The sequence below is a fragment of the Aotus nancymaae genome, unplaced genomic scaffold (assembly GCF_030222135.1).
Source record: "Aotus nancymaae isolate 86718 unplaced genomic scaffold, 86718_ANA_hifiasm-v0.15.2.pri h1tg000021l, whole genome shotgun sequence".
NCBI classification, from domain to species: domain Eukaryota; kingdom Metazoa; phylum Chordata; class Mammalia; order Primates; family Aotidae; genus Aotus; species Aotus nancymaae.
The window spans coordinates 8,196,117-8,207,971 of record NW_026988433.1 but is presented as its reverse complement, the minus strand read 5'-3'; positions in this window follow the sequence as shown (position 1 = coordinate 8,207,971).

Sequence of the window (11,855 nt, the reverse complement as noted above, 5' to 3'; positions counted from 1 at the left end):
AACAGAGCAAGACTCTATTTCAAAAAAAAAAACCACTTGTGGGGCCGGGCGCGGTGGTTCACGCCTGTAATCCCAGCACTTTGGGAGGCCGAGACGGGTGGATCACGAGGTCAAGAGATCGAGACCATCCTGGTCAACATGGTGAAACCCCGTCTCTACTAAAAATACAAAAAATTAGCTGGGCATGGTGGCGCGTGCCTGTAATCCCAGCTACTCAGGAGGCTGAGGCAGAATTGCCTGAACCCAGGAGGCGGAGGTTGCGGTGAGCCAAGATCGCGCCATTGCACTCCAGCCTGGGTAACAAGAGCGAAACTCCGTCTCAAAAAAAAAAAAACCCACTTGTGAATTATTTAACATTTCTCCATAAAAATGCAGAGCCTTTATGCATCAAAGGACACAATCAATAGATTTCCTCCCACAGAATGAGAAATTATTTGCAAATCTCATAGTTAACAAAGGATGAATATGCTAAAACTCATCAACAAATAACTCAATTTTAAAAATGGGCAAAAAGTTTATCGTGATGGCTCATGCCTACAATCCCAGCACTTGGGGAGGCCAAAGAAGACATAGCAATTGATAGGAGTTCAAGACGAGCCTGGGCAACATAGCAAGACTCCATCTTTCCAAAAACTGAAAAAATTAGCAGGGTGCGGTGGTGCGTGCTGTAGTCCCAGCTATAGGCTGAGGCAGGAGGATGGCTGGAGCCCAGGAGACTGAAGCTGCAGTGAGCCGTGATCACGCCACTGCACCCCAGCCTGGATGACAAAGCAAGGCCCTGTCTCAAAAAAAAATAAAAAAAGCAACACGGTGGGGGCAGGTGTGGTGGCTCAGGCCTCTAATCCCAGCACTTTGGGAGGCTAAAGTGGGAGGATCCCTTGAGCTCAGGAGTTCAAGACCAGCCTGGCCAACATAGTGAAAGCCCCATCTCTATAAAAATACAAGGAAAATTAGCTGGGTGTGGCGGCAGGTGCCTGTGGTCCCAGCTACCCAGGAGGCTGAGGTGCAGGTTGCAGTGAGCCAAGATCACACCACTGCACTCTAGCCTGGGTGACAGAGTGAGACCTTGACTCAAAAAATAAAATAAAATAAAGAAGAAAGAAAGAAAAAGAAAAAGTGGAAGTGGGAGGAGGCGAAAGACGTGAATAGACATTTCTCCAAAGATGATGCACAAATGACCAATAAGGAAATTAAACAATGCACACTGCTCATAACCAGAAAAGCACAAATCGAAACCACAGTGAGCTACCACGTCACACCCATCCAGATGGCTGCTTCCAAAACACAAAAAGTAGGCGGAGTGCAGTGGCTCACGCCTGTAATCCCAGCACTTTGGGAGGCTGAGGTGGGAGGATCACTTGAAGCCAAGTTTGAGACCAGCCTGGGCAAGATGGCAAGATGCCATCTGTACCAAAAAAAATGCAAAAATTAGCCAGCCATCATGGTGGCATGCACCTGTAGTCCCACGTACTCGTGAGGCTGAGGCAGGAGGATCACTTGAGCCCGGGAGGTTGAAGCTGCAGTGAGCCGAGATGACATCACTGCACTCCAGCCTGTGCAACAGAGCAGGACCCTGCCTCAAGGGAAGAAAAAAAAAATCAAATTAAATTAAAAAGTGGCTGGGTGCGATGGCTCACACCTGTAATCCCAGCACTTTGGGAGACCAAGACAGGCAGATCACTTGAGCCCAGGAATTTGACACCAGCCTTGCCAACATGGTGAAACCCCATCTCTACTAAAAACACAAATGTTAGCCGGAAGTAATGGTGTGCACCTGTAATCCCAGCTACTCTAGAGGCTGAGGCAGGAGAATCGCTTGAACGTGGGAGGCGGAGGCTGCAGTGAGCCCAGATCATGCCACTGCACTGCAGCCTGAGAAACTGAGTTCCTCCAGCCTGGGTGACAGCAAGACTCCGTCTCAAACAACAACAACAACAACAAAATGCTTAAGTGGCGTTGAGTTCACTCAGTGTCGTCTAACCACCACCTCTACCTAGTTCCAAACACTTTTATCACCCCAAAATGAAACCCTTACCCATTAAACACCCCCCATCCCCCTCCCCCAGCCCCCGGCGACCCCTCATCTGCTTTCAGGCTCTGTGCATTTGCCTGTTCTGGACGTTTCCCATAGATGGAGTCACACAATATGTGGCCTTTTGTGTCTTTTCTTGTATTTAAAGTATAAAGTATTGTTGACATTTGAAAATGTGTTTATGTTCCTACCCAATTACCATTCCTATTACTCCATCTTGAGAACTAATTAAGAATTGTTTGAAGGTAGGAAGGATGCTTTGGGAAGATAAGAAGACTCAAAACTGTAACAGAAATATTTCCCCAAGATAGAAAAAAACATTGTTATTCATTCATTGTTTAGTCTACATGTATTTATTGAGCACCTACTATTGTCAAGCCTATTCTAGGCACCGGGATACAGCAGTGAGACGGATGAGGCCCCTGCTCGCGGAGAATGCTGGAGACGTAAGAAGTGAATACCAGGGATCCAAAAGTGCTAAGAAAAGAAGTAAAACAGATGCTGGGATCAGGCAGGACCGACGGCAGCCTTATGGCGGGAGGCCAGGGAAGGCCTCTCTGAGTTCAACTAACCTGGGAATGACAAAATAGGCCTGCCACTCAAAGCTAGGAAAAGATTTGCAGGCAGAGGGACCAGTACGTGAAAATGTCAAGCCAGGAGACTAAGGCTGCACAGCCTCTAACCGGTGGTCAGGGAAGGGGAGGCCGGGAGACTAAGGCTGCACAGCCTCTAACCGGTGGTCAGGGAAGGGGAGGCCGGGAGACTAAGGCTGCACAGCCTCTAACCGGTGGTCAGGGAAGGGGAAGGAGGGAACGGTGCCCTCAGGGAGGGCAGCAGCATTTTCTGCAGCCATGACGCCAACGGCAGACAGAAGCGACCTCTCCCTTGCTGTGGGAATTGGCAAGTTTCCGGAGGACAGCTTGGCAACAGAATCAGAAAGCTTTAAAATTTGCAAACTGCTGGGTGTGGTGGCTCATGCCTGTAATCCCAACACTTTGGGAGGCTGAGGGGGTGGATCACTTGAGCCCAGGAGTTTGAGACCAGCCTGAGCAACATGCTGAGACCCTCATCTCTACAAAGTATTTTCAAATTAGCCAGGTGTGATGGTGTATGCCTGTGGTCCCAGACACTGGGGAGGCTGAGGCTGGAGAGTCACTTGAGCCCAGGGAGGTTGAGGCTGCAGTGAGCTGTGACTGCACCACTGCACTCCAGCCTGGGTGACAGAGCGAGACGCTGCCTCAAAAAAAAAAGTACCTGCTCTGAGCTAGCGCCTCCATTTGTAGATACTCAAGCAACAACGAAATGAGGATGATAGGGAACGGCTGCGAAGAGAGCGGCTCATACTCTGCCTCGGGCGGCCTGGGTTGCTCAAGGAGCTTTCTGTTAGCTGCTGTAAACAACACGAATTGATTCCTTCCATTCTCTTTTGTCTCTGAGGTCAGAAGTCCAAATCCGTTTTACCTGGCTAAAGTCAAGCTGTCGGCAGGGCTGCATTCCTTCTGGAAACTCTAGAGGACAATCCGTTCCCTCGCTGTTGCCAGTTTGTAGAAGTCACCCTCACTCCTTGGCTCACGGCCCCCTCCTCCATCTGCAAAGCGCATCACTGCAGCCGCTGCCTCTGTCTCCACATCACCTTCTCCCCCAAGACTGACTCCTGTGTCCCTCTCATAAGGACCCTTGTGGTTACATCAACCCACCAGATAAGCCCCAGATCATCTCCCCATCTCGGCACCTTTAATTTAATCCCAAAGTAACACAGTCACGGGTCCCAGAAAATTACGATGCAGACATCTTTGGAGGGGCCATTGTTCAGCCTGCCACAGAGGGCCTTTTTGATGGGTAATCTGAGCCAAAACCAAATGATTGAGAAGAAGTCGTCCATGAGAGCAGAGTATTCCGGGTGGGGGGGCAGGCAGCAAGTGCAAAGGGCCTGTGGCAGGAGCTGGTTTGGCAGTTGGAGCACAGACCTTGAGACAGAGAATGGCACCAGGGGCCAGCCCAGGGCGGTTGGACCTTGTGGTCTGCAGTGAGCTATCATCCTTCCTTCTGCTCAGGCTGTGATTAATGTGATGAAAAACAAAATCGGGTTCGTGTAGAAGACAGCGAGTGTGGGAGGAACAACAGGACAGTCTTGGAGTCTCTCCAAGGAAATGACTTTGACCTCAGGCCTGAGTGGTCAGCGGGGCAAGGAGCAGGAGGCCCCGGTCCTGTGGAGCCTTGTGGCCTTCGCACAGGAAGCTGCATATTGTGTGTGTGCGCTGGGAAGAAGCAGATGATGGAGTGTAAGCAGGGAAGGGGCCGGAGTCGTGCACAAGTTTTAACGGACTCCCTGGCTGCTTTGCACAGAGAGGCAGGGATTCAAGAAGGACCTGAAAGTCTCTATATTGAGTTTTCTCATCAAAATCTTAAAGGAAGGAGAGGAAAACCGTTTGGCAGTTCATCAACAAGTTAAACATACAGGGAGTCTCTCCGAACCTGTTCTGGTTCAGGGGCTGCTCGATTGAAGAAAGGAAAAGAAGAGAAAAGAATCAAGTTAGACGTAACATCACTATATGACCCAGCAATACCACCCCTGGGCGTACACGCAAGAGAACTACAGGCACCCGAACAAATACCCGCCTGTGCGTGTTCATAGCAGCAAAAAGCAAAAATATACATCACATAATATTCATTTATTTTTAAACACTTCAAAACCTACTTGGGAAACAACTAATACACATCAACGGATGACAAAATGTGGTCTGTCCATGCCATGGAGTATGATTCAACCATAAAAAGAAATGAAATATTGGCTGGCATGGTGGCTTACACCTCTAATCTCAGCACTTTGGGAGGCTGAGGCAGGAGGATCACTTGAGGTCAGGAGTTCAAGACCAGCCTGGTCAACATGGCAAAAACCCATCTCTACTGAAAACACAAAAAAAATTAACCAGGTATTGTGGCAGGTGCCTATAGTCCCAGCTACTCAGGAGGCTGAGGCAGGAGAATCACTTGAACCCAGCAGGTGGAGGCTGCAGTGAGCTGCAATCACACCACTGCGCTCCAACCTGGGTGATGTCTCAAAAAAACAAGTCAGAGAAACCAGACACAAAGTGCAGGATTCCATTTACAGGAAGTCTCTAGAGTAAGCATGTCTACAGACAGAACACAGAGGAGCTCACTCCTGTTATCTCAGCACTTTGGGAGGCTGAGGCGGGAGGATTGTTTGAGGCCAGGAATTTGAGGCTGCAGTGAGCTATGATTGCGCCACTGCACTCCAGCCTGGATGACTGATCAAGACCCTATCTTAAAAAAAAAAAGAAAAAAAAGTGACAGAAAACAGATTGGTGTTTGCCAGGGACTGGGGAGAGGGGAGATAGGAGGTGACTGCTATTTCTATTGCTAATTGGTAGAGGATTTCCTTTGGGGGTGAAAAAATGTTCTGGAACTAGATGGAGGAGGTGGTTGCATAACATTGTGAATGTCCTAAATGCCCCTGAACTGTACACTTCAAAATGGTTAAAATGGTGACTTTCGTTTTTTAATGGTAAGTTCTATGTTATGGGTATTTTACCACAATTTATTTATTTATTTATTTTTGTCTCTGTCGCCCAGGCTGGAATGCAGTGGCACGATCTCGGCTCACTCCACTTCCCAGGTTCAAGTGATTCTCCCGCCTCAGCCTCTCCAGTAGCTGGGATTACAGGCGCCCGCCACCACGACTGGCTAATTTTTGTATTTTTAGAAGAAACAGCATTTTACCATGTTGGTCAGGCTGGTCTTGAACTCCTGACCTCGTGATTTGCCCTCCTCACCCTCCCAAAGCACTGGGATTACCAGCACGAGCTACTGCATCCCGGGCCTTTTACAATTTTTAAAAGACAGAGGAGATGGAGGAACGCAGGGAGGGAGTGGGGAACAGTGGCACCAGCTGCAGGTACCACGTGTCCATGCCCACTTCCCTTAGGGGATGCCAGCCTCAGCTAGGAGCAAGTCACCTCCCCACTCCCCCTTGTGGCTGCCTTGGAGAGAACTGGGGCGCCAAGACAGCCTGCATCATCTGCTTAGGAGATGCTCTGGCTTTGGGGCCATGGACCTTCCATTTAGGCTCTGCAACATTTCCCCAGGGCCCTTGCCAGCCCCTGACTCAGCGTGGTGCCCGTGAGCACTCACGGAAACCTCCCCACGCTGGAACGGGAGCACTGCTCCACCTTCTGGGAACATTTTAGAAGCCTCCAAATGGAAGCCTTAGCAACTGTTTCCTGTTTCTGCCAGCTTTCTAAACAGGCTTCCGTGTCTTACCACCATGTACACAGTTTTTCACCATTTTATCTATTCGTAAGTGTGATATTAAGGCCATTCACGTGGCTGTGCGGCCACCATCCATCTCCAGAGCTGTTTCACCTTCCCACACTGAAACTCGGCCCCATTTTCATCTTGCAAACTACAACTCCATACCCACTAACCCATGTCCTGTTTAGAAAAAAATTTAATTTTACATAAACACACTCTTTGCGGCTGAAGCAAATGTGACTGATTTTCAATGTGAAAATAAAATATAAAAACTGTTTTTGGCTGGGCACAGTGGCTCACACCTGTAGTCCCAGCACTTTGGGAGGCCAAGGCAGGAAGATCACTTGAGCCCAGGAGTTCCAGACCAGCCTGAGCAACATGGCAAGGCTCTGCCTCTACGGTCCCTTATTTGTTAAATGAACAAATAAAAAAACTGCACAATTAAATGAATAAACTGCACAGTTACTTTATAACAAAATTACCTTTGAGAAACATAATTTATAATTTCTTTTTTTTGAGACAGTCTTGCTCTGTCGCCCAGGCTGGAGTGGAGTGGCACGATCTCAGCTCACTGCAACCTCCGCCTCCTGGGTTCACACGATTCTCCTGCCTCAGCCTCCTGAGTTCACACGATTCTCCTGCCTCAGCCTCCTGAGTAGCTGGGATTACCGGCACACACCACCACACCCAGCTAATTTTTGTATTTTTAGTAGAGACGGGGTTTCACCATGTTGGTCAGGCTGATCTCCAACTCCCGACCTCGTGTTCCACCCACCTTGGCTTCCCAAAGTCCTGGGATTACAGGCATGAGTCACCACGCCCGTCCAAGAAACATTATAATTTTTTAAACTGTGACAGCCAGGCACTCTTGCAGTCTGTCATAGCTTCTGCGGTTCCGTATCCAATTCCGTCTTTCTCTCTGCATCCACCATAGCTAATAATTAGCAACACAAGCTCAGTGCAAACGCCAGATGAGGCAATCACTACAAACATTAGACGCCCTCCTGGAGGGCAAAGTCCCTACATCCCCGGCTGATATACCAAGGGCTTCAAGAAGTGTTTTCCACATGGAAAGGGACTTTGCCAAGTGGAGTAATCAATGAGGTCCTTATTGTGTGAGGGAACACAAAGTAAGTTTTAAGGTAAAACTCTCGTGAGATACTATAATTCACCTAGCAGATACATAAGCCAAGATCAGAGTGAGACGCTCTCGCGTCGCCAGGGTGTGAGGAGGCTGGCACTGCGGAGTGCTGTTGGCAGAAGGATATCTTTGTGTGACCTCTCTGGAGGGGAATTTGACAAAGCCTGTGTAAATTTAAAATGCATATGGCCTTTGGCTCAGCAAGTTCACTTTGAGCAGTTTATTTTTCAGATATAGATGCACACAGCAGCAGCAATCTCTGGATAAAAACAGCCAGCCAGATGCAGTCGTTCACACCCGTCATCCCAGCACTTTGGGAGGCTGAGGTGCGCCAGTTGCTTGAGCTCCAGAGTTCAAGACCAGCCTGGGCAACAAAGTGCTACTCCATGTCTATGAAAAATACAAAAAATACAGGGGATGCAGGCCTGTAGTTCCATCTACTCGGAAGGCTGAGGTAGGAGGATCACTTGAGCCCAGGAGGTCAAGGCTGCAGAGAGCAGTGATCGTGCCACAGCACTCCAGCTTGGGGGACAGCAAGACCCTGTCTCAAAAAACAAGAATAATAATAATAATAATAATAATAATAATAGGCCGGGCGCGGTGGCTCACGCCTGTAATCCTAGCACTTTGGGAGGCCAAGGTGGGTGGATCACCTGAGGTCAGGAGTCCAAGACCAGCCTGACCATCATGGTGAAACCCCATCTTTTAAAAAAAAAAAAAGAAAGAAAGAAACTACCATATTATTCTGGCCGGGCGTGGTGGCTCACGCCTGTAATCCCAACACTTTGGGAGGCCGAGGCGGGTGGATCACGAGGTCAAGAGATCGAGATCATCCTGGTCAACATGGTGAAACCCCGTCTCTACTAAAAATACAAAAAATTAGCTGGGCATGGTGGTGTGTGCCTGTAATCCCAGCTACTCAGGAGGCTGAGGCAGGAGAATTGCCTGAACCCAGGAGGCGGAGGTTGCGGTGAGCCGAGATCGCGCCATTGCACTCCAGCCTGGGTAACAAGAGCGAAACTCCGTCTCAAAAAATAATAATAATAATAATAATAAAGAATTAATAAAATACGTGTGCTCACTTTGGCAGCACATATACTTAAATTGGCATGATTTAGAGTAGTTTAGCATGACCTCTGTTTAAATTTAAAAACAAAAATAGCCTTGGCTGGGTGAGGTGGTTCATGCCTGTTAACCCAGCATTTTGGGAGGCCGAGGCAGGCAGATGCTTGAGCCCAGGAGTTTGAGATCAGCCTGAGCAACATGGCGAAACTCCATCTCTACACAAAACATAAAAATTAGCTGGGCATGGTGGCGCATGTCTGTAGTCCCAGCTACTTGGGAGAAAGAGGCGAGAGGATCGCTTAAACCCGGGAGGCAGAGGCTGCAGTGAGCTGAGATCACACCGCGGCTCTCCAGCCTGGGCGACACAGCAAGACCCGGTCTGAAAAAGAATAAAAAATAAAAAGAAAAAGAATGGCCATCATTGCCGTTGTTTTAGTAGTATCATACTGGAAGCACCTGAATATCCAGCAGGAAGGGATTGCCAGCTGAAGTGTGGTCCGTCTACACCAGCGCCGTCCAGTAGAGCTTTCTGCAGTGACGGAAGTGGTCTGTGTTCGCACCGCCCACTACAGTGGCTCTAGTCACATGTTTCCACTGAGCACTTGAAATGTGGCCAGTACACCTGATGCACTCACTTTATTTTTAAAATATTTTTTTAAATGGAGTCTCACTCTGTCACCGAGGCTGGAGTGCAGTGGCGCCATCTCAGCTCACTGCAATCTCCACCTCCCGGGTTCAAGCAATTCTCCTGCCTCGGCCTCCCAAGTGGCTGGGACTACAGGCATTCGCTACTACACCCAGCTAATTTTTGTATTTTTAGTAGAGACAGGGTTTCACCATGTTGGCTGAGATGGTCTTGATCTCTTGACCTCGTGATCTGCCTGCCTCAGCCTCCTAAAGTGCTGGGATTACAGGTATGAGCCACCATTCCTAGCCAACTTTATTTTATTTTAATTAATTTAAATTTAGCTGGGTGTGGTGCTGAGCACCTATAATCCCAGCTACTCAGGAGGCTGAGGAAGGAGGATCGCTTGAGGCCAGGAGGTTGAGGCTGCTGTGCGCTATGATTGTGCCACCACACTCCAGCCTGGGCAACATAGCAAGACCTCATCTCTAAAAAATAAAAGTGAAGAAGAAAACAAATGTAAATAGCCATGTGTGATTAGTGATTACCATGTCAAACAGTGCACAGCTACACAATAGAATATTCTGTTTTTTGTTTTTTGTTTTTTATAAAGATGGGGTTTCACCATGATGGCCAGGCTGGTCTTGAACTCCTGACCTCAGGTGATCCACCCACCTCGGCCTCCCAAAGTGCTAGGATTACAGGCGTGAGCCACTATGCCTGGCCCACAATAGAATATTTTGTAGCTGTAAACAAGAATAAGACAGATCTATACGGACTAATAAAAAAAAACTATTCTCCCAGTTTGGGCAACATAATGAGACCCTGTCTAGGAAGGAGGGAAGGAAGGAAGAAAGAAAGGGAGGGAGGGTGGAAGGGAGGGACTGGCAAACCAGCATGTGGGAAAGCTCACACATGAAGCCTGTGGGGAGGGGACTGGAGTATAGTTACCTCTTAGGGCCCCTGGGTTCCCCCTCACTTCTGCCCTTCAGACTCTGAGTACTTTCCTCTCCCAACTGTTGTATTTGCTCAAAGAGAGATCAGGAGTTCAAGACCCCGTCTCTACAAAAATACAAAAATTAGCTGGGCATGACGGCGGGTGCCTCTAATCCCAGCCACTCAGGAGGCTGAAGCAGGAGAATTGCTTGAACCTGGGAGGCGGGGGTTGCAGTGAGCTGAGATCGCGCCATTGCACTCCAGCCTGGGCAACAGAGCGAGACTCCGTGTCAATAAAAAAAATAAAATAAATAAACTTTTAAAATGTGTGCCTTGAGTTTGTCCAGACGACAGATGAAAAGTGGGTGTCCTCAGGCTTCGGCACCGCTGCTTTCAGCTGCCCACCCTCAAACCGTGGCCCTTACGGCATTCTGATGTTTTTTTCAGGGTGGCAACACATTCAGCTTCAACTATGGATTATAACTCGTCGAAACTAGTGGTTTACAAGGAGGGAAAATTTTGCCTCCCAGGGAACTTAGAAAATGTCCGGAGACCTTCTGGGTTGTCATGACTAAGGATGACCGGGCTCCATGGGGTAGAGGCCACGGATGCTGCTAACAGCCTACGATCCACAGCCAAGAATTATCCAGGCCAGTATGTCAATCAACAGTGCTGAGTTAGAGAGACTTTGGTCTAAACCAACCATAAAAACCCTCCTTGGCAGCCTCCTCTGCAGCTGTTGAAGGCCACTGCACCCAGTTCTGACCAATGAGACCAAAGGATGTCAGTGAACGCTTTTCTTTTTTCTTCATAAAAGAAACCCATGTGGCTGACTCCATTCCTCCCTGCTTCCTCCTTTGAATACAGATGTGATGTCTGGAGTTATGGCAATAATCTTGCAACTATGAGGAAAATCACACCCTAACATCAGAGTCCCTTATGTCCAAACGTCCTCCTCTTCCTTTTTTTTTTTTTTTTTTTTTGAGACAGGACCTTACTTTGTCTCCCAGGCTGGAGTGCAGTGGTGCAATTATAGCTCACTGGAGCCTTGACCTCCCAGGCTCAAGCAACCCTCCTGCCTCAGCCTCCCAAGAAGCTGGGACTACAGGCACGTATCTCCAGGCCTGGCTATCATTCTTTTATTGTTGTTGAAACTATAGAATCGACTTTTAAATTAGCCCAGCTAATTGTTTATTTTTTGTAGAGACAGGGGTCCTGTTATGTTGCCAGGGATGATCTTGAACTCCCGACCTCAAGTGATCTGCCCACCTCGACCTCCCAAAGTGCTGAGATTACAGGCATGAGCCACCATCCCCAGCTAGACTTATGTGAGGAAATTTACACCCCCTTGTTTAAACCTCCATAGTTTGATTTTTCTGTTTCCTATAGCCAAAAGCACTGCTAATTCATGTACCACCACTTAGTCTAATTCTAGTTGGTGAACCAATAAGGAGATTCCCATTTTAGTTCTACTTATAGGCCTGATGCTTCTCTTCTGCATAGTAAAGAGTTAGGGGCCGGGCGCAGTGGCTGACACCTGTGATCTCAGCACTTTGGGAGGCCGAGGTAGGTGTATCGCTTGAGCCTAGGACTTTGGGACCAGCCTGGGCAACATGGTGAAATCCTGTCTCTACAAAAAATACAAAAGTTAGCTGGGCATTGGGCATGGTGGGATATACCTATTAGTTCCAGCTACTTGGAAGGCTGAGGTGCGAGAACCACTCAAGCCTGGGGTAGTTGAGACTGCAGTGAGCCATGATCTCACCACTGCACTCTGGCCTGGG